This window comes from Rhyacophila brunnea, unplaced genomic scaffold, assembly GCF_057557595.1.
Source record: "Rhyacophila brunnea isolate RB1 unplaced genomic scaffold, BYU_Rbru_1.0 scaffold_16, whole genome shotgun sequence".
In the NCBI taxonomy this organism is placed as follows: Eukaryota; Metazoa; Arthropoda; class Insecta; order Trichoptera; family Rhyacophilidae; genus Rhyacophila; species Rhyacophila brunnea.
The window spans coordinates 14,969,218-14,987,219 of NW_028232816.1; the positions used below are offsets into that span (position 1 = coordinate 14,969,218).

Below are 18,002 nucleotides of genomic sequence, written 5' to 3' on the forward strand. Positions count from 1 at the left end.
CTTTATTTTTTCATTCTTAACTTCCTTTTTTAAGTACTACGGTGCAAGGCTGCAGCATCAGTCCCGTGCGGCTCTGTCTCGAGACAGGAGTGAGCACTTAAATCACTTCTTTCAGACACGTATATAGCGTCATGGAAGGCGGCCGTGCATATCCATGGCTGTACATTCATGACGGGTGGTGGTGGGAACCTAGGTAGTTGTCTTTCCAATAAAAGGTAATTCATCGGCTATGTTCGTGGCGGTGCACTAAGTTACAATATGCAGTTTGTGTTATTTATGTAACATAGACGAAATCATCTTTCCTATTTACAACAAAATACTTCAGAAACATTTTTTTTACCATGTCCGATCCTAGTAAAATTATATGGGCCTCCACAGAGTGGAGGTTTGTATTTCATAACAGATTTTTGTTTTTACAAGAAATGGATGTTAGCCACTACTTGCCCAACCTCTCAAATCCATACTGTGACTCAAATACAAATTGAAAAACAATATGTGTATTTGCCAGACCCAGGATTCGAACCTGAGACCCACGACATTATAGACCGACGCTCAAGCCGCTCAGCCATTCAGCACGAACATACACGTTAGAAAAATCTTTAAATTATATGGTATCGGGCAGGACTCAAACTCGCATCCTTCGTATTTCGGCTAATATACTTTACCATTTAAGCCAACTGCACCCTACCTAAAATATTATTGTTTTGGAAACCTTAATTTTAAAGCAGGTTTACCTATCAGAAATGTTTCCTTTTGTATTTTTTATTATTATTAGTATTCAAAAATTTTGTTGCGTCTTATAATTGATAACTAAAATAAATATGGTAAATAACTTCCTTAATATTTTTCATATTTTCTAATGGGTTCTCAATCGCTGTTTCGCGTAGTACTGTAGTACAGTGGGCGGAAGAGCGAGGGAGACCAAAGGCGGCGCGGCGCCTTGATGACTACACGCGATCGCTGAAACCGTCTCGCCCCCACCCCCGCCACTAGCGAACCACTCTATACGCGGAGGGACATAACAATATGAAAACTATTTAACTAGTTATTTCGAAGGCGAATTTTCACTAGGAAATACCGAAATACCTTCCGTCGTCGAATGAACGGAATTCCGCGCAGAAAAAGGAAATTAATAATGCTATTTTCGTTTTGTACGGATACCTATTGCGGTATATTAATTCTTTAACGTAAAGCAGCATGGGACACATCGACACTGAAAATGTCTAAGCCCAGTCGCACATTGAAAATCGTCTCGACTGGAATATAGTCGTCAATCAACACTGGGCGCTATAAATAGATCCAGCAGTATAAGTTGTCCACTGAGTGAGGGCGCCACATGCTAACATTTGACAGATCATGTCATACTTTTTATACTGAGATGAGCTTAGTTCTAAATTCGAACACCTGATGATTTATGATGGTATATCTATACATTGCAACTTTCTTCAGAGCGGAGAGGCGAGGCCGTGCTTGGATAGAGACGTCACGCGGCCAGCTAAAATGAATGAGGAACTGCGACATTTTTGGTATTATAACTACGCCGCATATCGGGTGAAATTTGTTGCTTGCAACAAAAACACAAACTGTTTTTCGTCGTCCGACCTGGTCTCCACAAAGGCCAATTTTATTTCGTTTAAAAAAAATGCGGCGTCTTATTGCGGACGTGAAGATCTCTTCACATAGTTTTGTATGTCCGTATTGTTTTAGCTTTGTTTTTTGTCTCTCACGTGGGTACTTTTATTAGAAAGTTTCTGTAAAATCAGTTAAAGCACCACGCGTAGATGCGTGGCGACATTATTCTTGGGTATCTGCACCTGAGACATTCCAAGGCGTAAGAAAACTGCTGATGTTCACATAAACGTAGGGCCTCGTGATACGCTCGATTAAGATCGAATGTGGTGCGGGGTGGGTTCGTTTGGAGCGGTCTTTATTTGTGTTGTTTTTCAAACTGAAATGCGCATTCGAGCTGTGGACGGGACTCGGAAAGTACATTAAATTACGTGTGTTTTGTGAATGCTAAGTAAGGAAAAACATAAGCTACGATAGAAATGGTATAGAAACTAACATTACAAACTAACGTTTTTACAGGAATGTGAAATTGTTTCGCAATTAACAATTACCAAATACATAATAATAAACACGTACTAAGTGCCATTTCGCCCATTTCTCAATTTTAATAATATAAATCGACTTAGGGGCGAAAATGATAATTAACGAGTAACATTGAATAAAAAACAAACCTATTTTGTTTCTCTGGCATTCAATACACGTTTTATTATAAAAATTACACTAGATTTGTAAAAAGCATGGTCGTTTAGAACTGCTAGTTACTATTACGTAAAATGGAATGCAATGAGCTAGATTTTCTAATAATTAACGTATTATCATTTTTGTCAATATGAAACAATCATTTTGAAATTTGCACCGCGGCTTAGTGGGCCTTGGCAAAAGTCACTCGTCTATCTAGCGAATTTTAGGGCTTTCCTGTGGGCGTTTAGTGCGCCTTGGGTACCACTGTATGTCATTTTTCCAGCCCATTGCCATTCCATCTGCTTAGCAAGCTCTATCTCTATCACATCGCGTACTCCTATCTGCTTTCTTATCTATTGGTTTCTTTTGTAGTTTTTCCGCGCTATATCTTTCAATGCCACGTTGCGCTACTTATCATTTTGGATTTTGGCTCATAAAATTCGTTGGATATACCTACGTGGCAGTGAAGATAGGGCATGTGTTCATCCAACAGTGTATCGATCTCTGCTGATGATGATTTGTATTAATTTCAAGCGCGTTTCCACCTGTAAAATGTTGATATCCACTGGAGTAGATTAGCGATTATATAAATCGAAGGTCTCTATGAACGATAGCTATAAACGTAATGGCAACGCAACATTCATTAATCAGTATTGAGTATTGTAGTTTTTTTTTTAATAATTCGTGTTGAATTGGCTGTGGGCATGAATGACATTAAATAATATATATTATATTTACTGGGTCACTTGAAAATGGCTGCGATATAAAAATACAATTGACGTGTAATTGATTATTCGATATAATTTATTATTTGTAATGAGAACTAAAGTTAGCATTAATCAATTTATTGCGCAATACGAATACATCCATTTCCCAAATGCGAAATCTCACGAATCGTATACCTACTGATATATTATATTTGTCACTTGCGGATATAAGTCATGGGAATGGTTGTATTTATTTTGTAGCTAGTTGTCTGTCACCCGACCAACATGTCCATATCGCGGAGAACTACAAAGAACTACAGGATGCAAGTCACATCCTCTGGGAATGTCCGAGAATGTGCTCCAAAAAGGAAGAGATACTCAAGTCGGCCCAAGTTGCTGTTAGGCCCATCCGACCTGGTCGCCACTAAGGCCAATTGTATAGCTTTAAAAAAATGCGACGTCTTATTGCGAACGTCAAGATGTCTTCACGTAGTTTTTGTATACTTACCTGTATTGTTTTGCATTGTTTTTGTATTATATTTATAATCAAATTCGTTTTCTTTTATGTTAGTTAGTTCTCCGTGCTTTTCTCTTTCATGACACTTTTTATTAACTCAAGTAATCTCTTTAAACTCAGTCAAAGCTCAATTGAGAGCGCGGTGACCTCAGTCTTAGGGTATCTGTTCTTGAGACATGACTAGGCGTAAAAAAACCGCTGATGCTTCATATCCAAATGTAGGGCCTCGTGATACGATCGATTAAGACGGAGTGAGGTGCGGGGCGGATTGGTTTTGAGGGGTCATTGTTTGTCCATAAATGTAAATGAGTCAAAGGGTGGCAAAGTTTTATGATCACGAATATACCCCAAATCAGTCGTGGGAATATCTAATCATAGCGGACCGCTAACATTTTTAACGATATAAGTTTCATGTTAGCCAAGGGCCGAAATACATTGGAACTATTGGTAGTGTTTTTCAGTTGCAAAACTGCGTCCACAAATTTGAAATCATCTCAATAAGATTTCATTGTCTGAGTCCATGAGCCTCGCAAAATACGGAGGTCCAGTCGTAATGATTGACAGTGCTGTCCCGCTTTATATGATATATTACACGAACACACACAATAGGTATACCTAAGGGCAGGAAAAACAATACATAACACGCTTTTTTACACATGCAAGTTTCGCGTTAACCAAGGCAGAATTTAACACGCGATAAGATGTGGCGGTAGCATGCGAGGCGTATCAAGATCAAAGAAGAATGGTAATTAAGTCCAGAGTTTTAGTTCTTAACCTAACAACTAACCGACCGGCAGCACCTGTAGCTGCGTGATTTACCGCCGAGAACAAAGGTGAGCCGACTGTTACGAACAGCTAGCTGATCGCATCTTATCAGTGATATCAGAACACGCATGGCGTCTTAGCAACTGAATTAATGCTATTTGTTTGTCTGTGGTCAGTGTTTCGTTAATTTTTCAATCATCAACCGTCGTCGGTCAAAGACGGATAGATGCACCCAAATTGTATTTTGTTGTTATTTAAACTGTTCAACTCGATTGAATTGTGGTGGATTATTAATAAATCATCATCATCAACCGGGGACTATCTATCGGGGGTAATAGGAAGATTTTTAGTAGTCCCCGATGTTATGTATACCTGTTCTGAAGGTTGCGAATTTTAGGGCGTCCCTGTCGTCTAGTGCCCATTGGATACCACTCTAAGCCTGCCAACGGCTGTCCACTTTCTAAGCGAATTTTTCATCCAATTGTCATTTCATCTGCGCGGCGATGATTACATAAATATCTACTGTATATGTTTGTAGTGATTATACAGCTTTTAGTGAAAAGATAACATGTACCTACTACAATCTACAAAAGTACATTAACAAACATCATTCCTGCGAGGCTATCCTAACATATCACTTAACACCCAAAATGAGCTATATATGATAAATATATCACATTTATCACTTTACGTATTCAGCCGGTTAATTATTACAATAAGTTAACCGTCTGAACTGTCAAACAGTGCTATCCTTTAACAGCCCCTCTCTTGGCTGTGTTAACTTTTAAAACGAGATAGAGTACGTCAATTTTACATATTGAGAATTGATATGCAAGATACCTACGTATATTTTGAAAAATAATTACGTCACAGCTGCCGCCTTAATTTATAGTTCCCCGAGAGCTGACAAATACCGAGTGGCTAGTAGCAGTTAGTAGTAAGAACATATTTTGTTTACTACATGCTGCAATCTCAGAGCCCTATGCACAATCGTCTGTCATAATTACAACAAAATTACAACAAAACACTATCCAGAAAGCCTTTCATAGTTATGATCGAGTTGTCTACGGTCCACCAAATCTGCAATAGCTTCGTTCTGTTTTTCTATTGAAAATATTACCATATATAAAAATTCTCTTTTTCATAATTTAGGTAAATTATTTTGTAATTGTTAAACGATGACAAAAATATGAAAAATATACAAAATAAATTCAATAACTATAAATACACAATTAATATTTAATAAAAATGATTAAATGTCTTCGCAATTAGTGAATAATATAAGTTATTTTTTGACCATGTTTTTCCCGATACGGTAACACTTGCCGTTGAAATGTCAGATTTTGTCATTTACAATTATTACAAATATATGCCATGATGTGAATAATTATATAGAGTGATTAAAACTAATATTACTATGTTGGTGTGTAGGTAACTAAGTACTTATATATTTCAACTACCTATCTATTGGTTTAATATTACATAAATATCTAAATCTGAATAAGAAAAGTTAATTCATAATTCATTGACACTGACATTTCAATTTGATAATCGGTTTTACTAAATTAAGACATGTACAGAATCAAGAAAGTAAAGGAAAATATGTCGTATTAAATGTCACGGATATTTAATATTTGTTCAATACCCATATTGAGATCAATTGTTAAATGAATTTGAGTGTATTGGCCGTTTTAAAGACACGTCAATTTATTTTGACAGCAGCTGTCAGTGGTAAATGGCAATACGGAAGGGGGGCAAGGGGGCGAGTTCATAACAAAATTAGTCTATGGTTAAGGATTCCTTATCTCTATAATCTATAGTTAACAGATGGATTTCGGCTACTTACAATTTTTACTGTTATTTTATGGTAAGTACGAATTGAGCATCGCGCTCTCAATGACATGACTAATAGAACTGTAGATTATGTTGATATGTTTGACGTTTGGGTTCGGGCGTATCCGCCAGCACGAACATACCCGAATTTGACCGATATGTCTACTAACCTAAATTTTCGCCGTTTAAGAATTTACCAATTAATTTAGATAACCGCCGATCGTCGTTCATAACCGCCTTGTGCACGGAATGCCTTCCATGTTAATTTGGACCAATGAAAATAACGGAGAGGTGCGAAAGTGCTAACTGTTAAGAATAACTACACAGATAATGCATTTATATTATGTTTTGGTTTACATTAAAGATGTTGCTTAATCTCGATTAATTTAGTTTAGTTATTAATAAGTAGCTATTCTATTTTTATATTCCCGACATTTTAGATTAGTTTTTTGAAGATATGTTTTATTTTTTAATTTGTAGTTACGTTTCCAACATTCAGTTTTCTCGTTTTTTATTTTCTTTCTCTCGAGTTAGCTTCCTGTCTATTGCAGACTCAAAATGTAGGTACACTACACTAAGCTATGAGAACATCACATAGAAGGGCGACATTAACTAGCACGTTTACAAAGAACAGAAATAAATTATATTATATAATAAACTAATTAAAAAAAATTCGATATTCCTAAAAAATAAAAATGTGTATAACGTGACATCTTCTCTATTTATAAAGAATCTACCTGCCACTTGGCTCAACCTATTAGGTCCATACTGACTCCAAACACAAATTGAAAAACAACGTATATTTACCAGACCCAGGATTCAAACCTGGGATCCACGACATTATAATCCGACGCGTAAGCCGTTCGGCCATAGTGGGCGTCAAATACGTAGCTACCTATTAATTATATAAAATACTTAATTCATTATCTCAAAATAAAATGTATATTTGGTGGTTTTAACTTCCATTATCTACTCTGGCAGTTTTATTAACAATAGTTGTCATTCATATTTTTTTCTATAGGGCTTGCTGCAGGACACTATTATCGTCCGTTATTCGCATTTAATTAACGTCAAACTTTAAAACCAAATAAGATTTCGCGACAAACCAAAATTATAAAAATAAAAAGTTTTGAAATAATAACACATTTACATTTATAATACTTTTCGAAAAAAATCGCGACACACAGATTGGGAAACAATGGTAGTATTTGAGCCGACGTATATTCATTCCTGTATTAATCCATTCCTACCCATTATTGATGGAATTTTAAAACACCTCGTATAGCGTAGATATTAAGTTAATATAATGCTGGATACCTATTTGTGACGGTAGTGTGTTTAGACATCCTCATTCAGCAAGCGAAATGCATGTGTACCTATGTCCCAAATTTATTCCTCGGTTTTTCTAAATGCATCTCAAGATTGGTTATGTAATTTCAAAATCTTGACTATATTATCTTCTTATCATTCGTCGTATCAGTTATAGTTGGTGGCCTACAATTCAACAGCTGTGTACTTGAAGTATCTAGCAGTAAGCAACTAACTCGCTTATCAAGTTTCGCGTATTCCACAAAGCTACTAACTTGTGCAGTTCCATTTGAAACTTTTAAATGAGTTCCGAAACGAACCAACTGTTAAAAAGAACAACATGCCAAGAAAGAACCCGTAGGCACGTTTAAAAAATACCCCAGATCTTATATGATACAATAGTGTGCTTAATGTATACATATTAAAGTGGGGTGACTCGGTTGGATAGGCGACGTCTAAGGGATGAATGACAACCAACCACCCAAGTAACTCTTTTCTTTATTAACACTGACGTTACTGTAATGCCACCGTAGGCCACCCAGCCTATTAAACTGCAAATATTTAATATTTCAGTTAAAACGTACTTCGTCATCATCATTTATTTCGACTATTCGTAGAATCATCAAATATTATATCTATTTCAAATTGTTATTATTCTAAAAATCGGTGTCATTATCCATTAAATACATATACTTAATTATTGATAGATATCGGTCAGATTTCATCTACCTGTCATAAATATAAATGCACATGGCACACAGAGCGTCGCATTCCATTACGAACAAAATACATAGATCTAAAAGTATATGCAACAAAAAGAGACAATAGAAAGTAATAGGTGAGATCAATAATTATGTATTGCAGTATAAAAATGTATAGAAATACTAGATAAAACAAACAGTAAATTTTAACTGTAATATTTATTGTCAATCTTATACGGTGATGCAAGGTGACATCACCAGAACGGACAGAATTTATGAGCTTTGTGAAGGGAAGGTTAATACATCTACAATACACAGGGATAAAAAAGAGGGTAGGAAGACCTCAACTGAGTTGGTTGGACAATGAATTCTGTAGTATAATCATATCCTGGAGGCGACGCAGATCCACTCTGAGGGTTAATCCTGATGGTAATTCTAGTATAATAATTCTATTAAATATTACAAATTAATACTAACTAAATAATTGATAACACATTAATAATGCATATTATGCTAAATGCATCATATATGTACGGACATAATTAATAATATATCATGCGACAAATTAGGAATAAAAATAACGCATGCGTAATATAATGATATCAGAGATACCCCGCTTCCAACTACCAATAAAATCAATGTCATTGTCGAGTTGAACAGTGAACAAATTTAAAATATACCTACCTGCATACATTTTGTGTAAATGGCGATATAATTGAAGGTTCACCTAGGTCCTAGGCTGTGTGATATGCTGATATGTAACGGAAAGAATACTGTTGGACAGTTATTAAAGTACCATAAGCCATAGTATCACAACATAATATACCTACGTTGAAAATAGCTTAGTATGTAACAAACTAAATATGGTAGAACCTCGATATAACGGACTAATGCGGGTGAAGGGTGTCTGTAAAAGCCGAAAGTACGTTATATAAAAACAAAATCCTGTTTATTCGACTTCAGATGATAATATATCGTGACTAGGGAATCCAATCCCGAGCCAAAATTCTGATCCCGGGATTTCGGGATTACAATTTGACAATCCCGGGATCCCGGGACTGGTCCCGGGATTGGCATTTTTTTCCATTGTTAATATAAAAATTTTATATTTACAAATAACATTGATAAAATCGGTCAAAAATAAATCTAGTATAATTTATACTATTTAAGACATTTATTGTTAATATTGTATACGTTCAATCTTGGAAATACACAAGTTTAACGGAGTAAATAATATTGTAATATAAATAATAATGTGAATTTAATATGAGATTGCTGTTTCTGATAGTAAAGACATAATGAGTGGATTAGCGAGATTTAAAATAGTAAAGCAAATAATCATGGCGTACTTATGGCCTTTCCGCTTCATAAATCTAATTAGTCAGCCAAATATGAAACTGCCGTAAAACGTATGATATCATGGCGGAATTACTTTGTTAAAAGTGCGAAGCATTGTTTTTTTCCAATCTTTCTCATTTTTAATAATTTATGTGAAAAAATAAAATGAATCGGCAACCTACACATGGGTATAAATCAAACTTCATTCAAACTCAGTTTATTTCTAATGTAGTTTTTTTTTTATTAAAAGTATTTTTTCTGTTATATTTTCTTTCGCTTTTATTTTATTTTCCATAAAAATTGATAAAAAAATCAATCCCGAAATCCCGGGATTATGTTTATCAATCTCGGGATTCATAGGTATCGAAAATAGCTCGGGATCCCGGGATTGGAATCCCTAATCGTGACAGCCGTTGTGGAGTAATGTAAATGTTAGATGTCGACGCGCTTGCTTTCGGTAATCTTGCTTTGAAAAAAGAATCAAGTTTTGTTTGCACTTTTGAAGTCTGCTGTTTTTTTATAATCAGCTCACTAAAATTACGAAAATGCGTGTAAGTATTGTTGAATTTCGTTATCTGACGAATAGTCAATATATGATATTAGATTATCATACGCAAAATATTGTTTACAAGTGGTGACACTTGGACACATGTATAACATTAACAAGATGTTTTTAAAAATTTTCACATTTGACCGGATATTTTGTCCGTTATAGCCGAAGTCCATTATATCGAATTTCGTTATATCGAGGTTCTACTGCACTATTCTTCCGATGGAGCGAAAGAGGATGAATTTTAATATACCTACATTATTGAGTGCCATTTAAATATCGAATATAAAACTAAGTAATAATGAACATAACAGATTATATACATACAATATTAAAGAATACAAATTATAATAATTTGTATTCTTTAATATTGTTTACCAAACGATTCAAATGACTCTCCTAGTGATGTACCTACGTGTTATCCCCTCCGACGATTTATCCTCACTAAACGTCTGTCAAACAGGTTAGAATTAGGGATGGGCACTGCACCTTAAATGTAATCCCGAGAGTCCATTTCGCTGGTCGGCTTGCGAAACACAATTTAACATGTCATTATTACTATAATTACTACCAGAGAGAGGGTAGGCATGCACTAATGACCATAGTAATTCTTCTAACCAGACTAACATAATTAATTGAAAGCATTATTTTGACACGGGAACGTTAGGAATGCTGCCAGGAAAAGGTTAGTGTACGAGGGTGGGTCAATAAGTCCTTAGAAAAGCCGACAGGTGGCGCGACTAGTACTGTAAGCGGTTTGTTTTCATGCAGCGGCACTACCGATTCAGTATGCTGCGAAGTTTCAATCAGATTGGTCGGGTTGTTGTTTTTTATTTTCGTACATTTAAAAAAAAATTTGCTTGTTTACAAAAATGGAGAAAATTGAGTTTAGAGCTGTTATTAAACATTTTAATATAAAAGGGTTAACAGCAAAGGAAATAAAAAATGAGTTGGATTTAGTTCACGGCATATCTGCTCCTTCACTTGCAACTATTTATAACTGGTTAAATGAATTTAAACGTGGTCGTACATCAACAAAGGATGAACCACGCTCAGGACGTCCTGTAGAGGTGACTACACCAGAAATGATCAATAAAATCCACGATATGGTGTTAAGTGACCGAAGATTAAAGTTGAGTGAGATAATTGAGGTTACAGGGATCTCAAAAGGTAGCGTCATTTCTATTTTACATGACAAATTGGGCATGAAAAAAGTTTCTGCAAGATGGGTGCCGCGTTTGCTCACAGTCGACAATAAACGCAATAGGGTGGTGGCCTCTAAAGCCCTGTTGTCGCTCATGCAACGCAATCCAGATGAATTTTTTCGTCGCTTTGTGACTGTAGATGAAACATGGATACACCACTATACTCCCGAGACGAAAGAACAGTCAAAGCAGTGGATTGCGAAAGGCGAACCATGTCCAAAGAAGGCGAAAACCGTAAAATCAGCTGGTAAGGTTATGGCTACTGTATTTTGGGATGCACGTGGAATTATTTTCGTTGACTATTTGGAAAAAGGAAAAACAATAACAGGGGATTATTATGCATCTTTATTTGACCAGCTAAAAAACGAAATTGAAGAAAAACGGCCTCATTTAAACAGGAAAAAAATCCTCTTTCATCAGGACAATACCCGTGTTCACACATGTTTACGATCAATGGCTAAAATTGAAGAATTGAAGTTCGAATTGGTCGACCACCCACCGTATTCGCCAGATTTAGCCCCCAGTGACTTTTTCCTTTTCCCAAACTTAAAAAAAATGGCTAAGTGGACAACGTTTTTTTTTCAAATGAAGAAGTCATCGATCGGACAAATGCTTATTTTGAGGACCTTCCGAAAACTTATTTTTCTGACGGTTTAAAAAAAAAATGAGAAACGTCTAACCAAGTGTATTGAGCTCCAAGGAGATTATGTTGAGAAATAAAAAAAAAATACAAAAATAAAAACTGTTTTAATGCTTTTTTCTAAGGAATTATTGACCCACTCTCGTATATAAAAATAAGGGAGAGTCAATGTCTGTCACGATTTTAAGCGTAGTTTCACCGCACATGCCCAATATCAGGGACGGGGAACCTACGACAAGTTTGATAGTTTTTTAGATAGATAGATTACCTATGTCAAATCTCCTGAATTTGTAAAATTGAATTCATCCGGTACCTAACAATGTCTTGTTTAGTCGGCGTGTGAACATATTATTACGTGACAGTTTGAATAATTTTATTGATATACTTAAAGGTACATCTTTAGCAATGTGCCTATAAATAAAAAAAAAATTATGATCTCTGTCTGACATGGCTGCGAACAACTATTTTTGTGAATGAATTATTTTTAATCTGAAGTAAAATATGTGTAGAATTCTCTTATTACCACGTCTTCAATTATAAACTGCGAATAAATGAGTTGACAGACACCCGATAAAATATATTATGGTTCATTATCTTTTTAATAAATTTACAATAGGTACACCATTTTGTAAAAACCGGTATTTCGGTTTTATTTTATTTTATTTATCTTCATTGTACATAATTTGAAAGACTTGAAAAAAAAGTTTGTCATCCCTGCTCTATAGCTTAAGTGTGCATAATCACTTAATTATGTAGAAGTATGTATTATTAAATTTCTTCTGTGCAGCTCTGTCATCATTATCATTGTTATATGATGCAACCTTAATGAATAAACAAATAATATACATTATATTTTGGTCTGACATATTCTGTTCATTATTATGAAACAACATGAGATAATAAGTGTAGTTGTACAAAATAGTTGGCTAATAGTGGCGGAGCACACTGCAAGACACTGGGCGATGCGCGCACGGAGCAGGCGGTCTAAACAGCACTTGATTTTTACGCCTCTCGCGTCACGTGCGTATCGAACGGCTACCCGCAGTGTTCTTTGGCCCATGCGGTCTTGTAAAACGACCACTGGCACGATATACAAATGCTATATACCTATGTTTGCATATTATTATTGTATTAATGAATGTTTTGAGGCGATATTCATATTAATTTCAAGATTACCATCACATTATTATGCACATGCGATCGATGATTGCACATGCTAACGTGTTCTATATTCCTTATTAGCCAAATAATATTATGAAACTAACATTCTATAGCATTTACTATTCAATATAAATCATTGCAATCAGCTATAATAGTATCTCAAGGTATTTTTTACGAAATCTATAAAAAAACTGTTCTGTCTTTTCAAAACATCCAACGTTTACTTGGATCATTATAATTTATCAAATGAGTTTATAACTTTGTACACACCACATACAAACATTATTTTACGACACATACTCCATTGTCATGTGAGGCCGTGGCACTGAATTACGGATTACGATGGTAGTGCTAGTTATTGATTATCTTCAAATGTAATGCGGTAACCCGTTCGCGATAAAATAATATTTTCGATTGCATATTTCGTTCAAAGTATTGTCATTTATTTAAATATGTATGCAACAATCATCATTTTCTACAAATAGTTTACCATATTAATTCATTCGAAGTATAAGTGATTAACTTGCACTATCAATGATGTTTAAGAGATGATTATAGTAGACCTTGACCGACATGGTAACGTAACGTTTTTCAAATGTGAGTGTCGAAGATAATGTTTGATTATAAATATGTAATGTTATAATAATTATTATTGTCAATAATGTATGATGGGTGAAGAAAATAAACTACGCAATGTGGGAGAGTGATCAGAAAGTTGGCAAATGTAGTGGTAGTCATTTATAATGGGAAAATTGTGAGTAATGGGGGGGGGGCAATTAGAGTTTAAAATTGTATTGTTGTCAATATTTTTATATATTTCTAGGAGTTCCAAACTATTATTTTTCAGAGATTATATTTTCTTTCACTGTTAATGTTAGGTGTGTACCGTCGTATCTTTCGAGAGGATTGATGACCCGCACATTAATAATTTATAAGCAAGTGATGAAAAACATGCAGAAAGGTGATAACTGATAATGCACGCGTCGACCACTGTCTACAAGCGATGATTCTCTTAAATAAATAATACAAAGATTCACAAACGTCTTCTTTCGCGGCACACAGTTCGGCAGATACAGATTTAACGTAATGCAGTGAACACAGAACAGATTAATAAACATAATTCAGATAGATAGGCTATACCCCACCAATACATTATATCGTCTCTGTTCTGGCAGAACACACTAACTGGAGAATATTAGTTTTGAGTAACTTTGTTGTTGAGAATATTAGTGTTGAGTAACTTGAGTTTTTGTGACTTTGAAGTTGTTAAAATGTTTGAAATGGTCTATCATGTGAGTTTATTAAGTAATCGTAAAAAGGATGACTTTAAAATAAAGACTTTATTTATTAAGAAGGTTTCCAGCCGGCAAAGTTTGAAATAAGGAATATTTTGGTATAACTAACTCAATATGTCATTTTTTCGAATTAGTGTCTTCTGACAGAACAGTGACGATATTTTGAAGCAGGGTTTTGAATGTGTGAGTGTCCTACGAAAATGAAACATACATTATATACGTGCAATAGTGTGTATTGCAATATTCAAATATACCAATATTGAATGAGAGTCAGTGCATAAACCGAGAGCAGTTGTCAGAACGCAATACAAGCGTATTCTTGAATTGTTCAAGTTTATCCCACAATAGTCTACATTCGAGATCGGATGCCTGTTACTCCACACCCGTTGAGTATTTCAGTCAAGTACTACTGTCGCCTGTTGTATTACTTATATCAATTACCTATAACAAAACAATCCATCAATTCTTAACAGATCCGTAATAATCCCATCGATTCGGTATGGATAAATAATAACTTGATATTACATATATAATAATTTCGTTTAGCTTCCTATAGTTTCGAGTTAAGTTGTAATTTTGCAATTGTGCATAATTATATTCTATACCCACTCGTTGCTGGTGACTTATGATAAAGAAATATACTTAATGATAAAAAATAATATTATCATAGTGGTAGTTGTGATTTCTGTTAAATAAATATTTATTATCAATACACAATAAATTGCATCAGCACCTTTAAGCCAACTAATATCAAAGCACACACAAAGCTCCAAACGAGATTAAACCGAATAACATTATATTTCAAAACACGGAAAATGTCTAAACAATCGTTGAAATTATTTTATGTTGCAATATTTCCCTTCTTATTCGACTTATTAGAGAACCGATAACAAACATATTATTTTATCTCCAGCAGGCAATTATGAATTAGCTGCTACATATAATAAATTCACAACAGTCAATAATTAAGAAAAATATAAAATATAGCATTTGATTTGAATAACAATTACAGAAAAAATGTAATAAATAATATGTATGCTTAATAATACATATTATCTAAGGATAATAAATATTCAATTTATAAATATATTTTTTTTGAGAACATAAAAATTACTTAGCAATAAATACGAGAGAAAGCATCTTCCGGTTATGCCGTCCTTTCGCATATGACGCACGATAGAATATAAATTTTAATATTATTAACCCTATATATGAAATGTTATTTTTATTTATGCTTGCTTCCATATCATAACCATAACATATTCTACAAATTACTTAGGTAACTAAAAATATTTACCACTAACTTTATATATCGCAGAAAAAATATATTTTAATATACATATAACAATAACACGTACTCACAGTGTTTGCCCTAAACCAGTGATTCCCAACGTTGGGCGTACGCACCCACCGGGGGCGCAATTTGAATGTTTTGGGGGGCAAAAAAGTCATCTTGAAAATCATTTGAAGACGAAGCATAGCACAGGGATCGCACTAATTTTCTGAGTAGATACATGTAACGTAATATATACATATTAGTATTTACATACGAAAGTTAAATTAAAAATACTATTGCCTATGTGCATTTTTATTTGAAGCAATTCATTTTTTTTCAGAATTAGTTAGGTAACTATAAAATTTTGATTGGGGGGGCATTGAGATTTTTGAAGCGTTGAAGTGGGGCTTGGCAGAAATAAGGTTGGGAAACATTGCCCTAAACGCACCAGTCAAACTAATATTTATCGACTTCACGTTCTAAAACATAATTCCTTTTTTTCATATGTCGTCTATCTTACTCTAACGCATATTGCGGAGATTATACGAGTGCCAAATGCTTTCTCACTCGAATTTATGATTTTTTTTAGGTTTTTATGGTTTTTCAAAATGGAACATAATAGGTATCCATGGAGAGATTAGTTTTTCGTTAGTTTACGATAGGTATTCACGTAACACATTATCCCTGTATAAAAGCTATATAGAATAAAACCAGGGAACTCAGAAATGATGGGAACTGAAATACCTAACGGGTAAGGAGAAGTAGGCAACCGATCTCGAGTAAGGAAGAATACGGGATAAATTTAAACATGTGTCAAGAATACGTCATACGTCGAATACTTACAACTGCTCTCGGTTTATGCATTGAGGCTCATTTAATATTGGTGAATTACACATACTATTGCACGTCTATAATGCGTGGTTCATTTTCGTAGGACACTCACACATTCAAAACCCTGCTTCAAAATGTACTGTATTGGTATACAGCATATCGGAATTCTATTTATTATCTGTTCTGTGAATAAAACAATTTATTCAACATATTTATGGATAACACAATATAGATTGCTATGTTAAATATTTTTGACCGAACGGGGAATTGAACTCAGAACTTTTCGTCAAAAACGACAAAGGCCAATGTTTCTTCTTTCTTGGTTTGTAACCAGGGTTGGAAATGGAACCCTGTAACTCCGAAAAAATGATGACCCGAGAGTGATGTACATATGTACCACCTAGTAAGGATATTTAGAAAAAATAGTAAATAGATAAGTAGGCAGACTTAATTCTCGAATTTATAAATAAAAATAAAACATCAATATTATAGGTACATATTATAACTGGGTACTAGGTAGGTGGGTTTAAGTAAGTATATTAGTACTGATAAAAGTCGGAACTGAACCTCGTAACCAAAAAAAATGGGAGTTATAAGAGTTCTGGTCGCAAGGCGACGAGGCTAACAACCCCAGAGAAAATGATAGAAGCAATCACATGAAACCCCATCTTATTGAATCGTTTCACAATTCCATTAGATTTGCTTCTTTCCATTGAAATATCATGATGACGAATTGTTGGAACCGTCGAACTCGTTTTATCTGGTGGAATATAACGCATGTGGACAGGTAGGCAAACACTTCGTCGACGCTGATTGATCGTGGTTGCGCGACAGTGGTCGTGAAGGCTTCAAATGTGAGCCCTCCAGAGAGACGATAACACAGTGATAACTGAAACCGTGGAACTGATAAGGTGATAACTCGATACGTAGCAAGAGATAAGGTTGCGATAACATCAGATAGTATATTTTAACGTCTATTTCTAAAATCAATACGTATACGACATACCAAGTCCATGAAAATATGATTATAGTTATATTATGTAATGTAAAGCCGCCTTTTTATAAAGTACTTTAGCACGTATTCAATTTTGTCAAGATTTTGTTAAAAGCGTAACATAGAAAATTGAGGAGCTGAATTGAATAGTGGCTTAAGTAAAATTAGGGCGTTTTGCTGTAAGCATTTTTAGAACTATTGATTTCTTTTTAAAAATGTTAAAAGTGTTAAAATCATTTAAATATTATGATAACTACATGTGACACCAATAATTAACATACTGATACCCCGTATAATAAATTAATTTTATTATATAGAGCAAATAAATGTCTATACAAATCAGACAAATTTAATATAAAAATTTTTGGTAATTTAAAAATGGTATCCATATTAATTCCAAATTTAAATCAAACGCAGACATAACATTAGCCAATAAGCACCCTCTAGATCAGTGTTTACCGGTGGTCCGCGAATTTTTGGCGTCCAAATGCCTATGCTAAAAACTCCAATAAAATCTTCAAAACCCGTGCACCTGCAAGTGTTTGTGCATTGTGTTTTTGTTCTTAAAATAGATTAATGGTTTTACGTGACGAAATCAACCGCGATCAGACGGTATTAGTATTACACGTTA

General features: G+C 34.5%; 1 protein-coding gene across 2 annotated transcripts in view; it reads right to left on the reverse strand.

Moving 5' to 3' along the window:
• Positions 1–18,002, reverse strand: part of Galphao (G protein alpha o subunit) — a 307,748-nt gene that overhangs the window by 155,975 nt on the left and 133,771 nt on the right. The gene's annotated exons all lie outside the window — the stretch shown is intronic.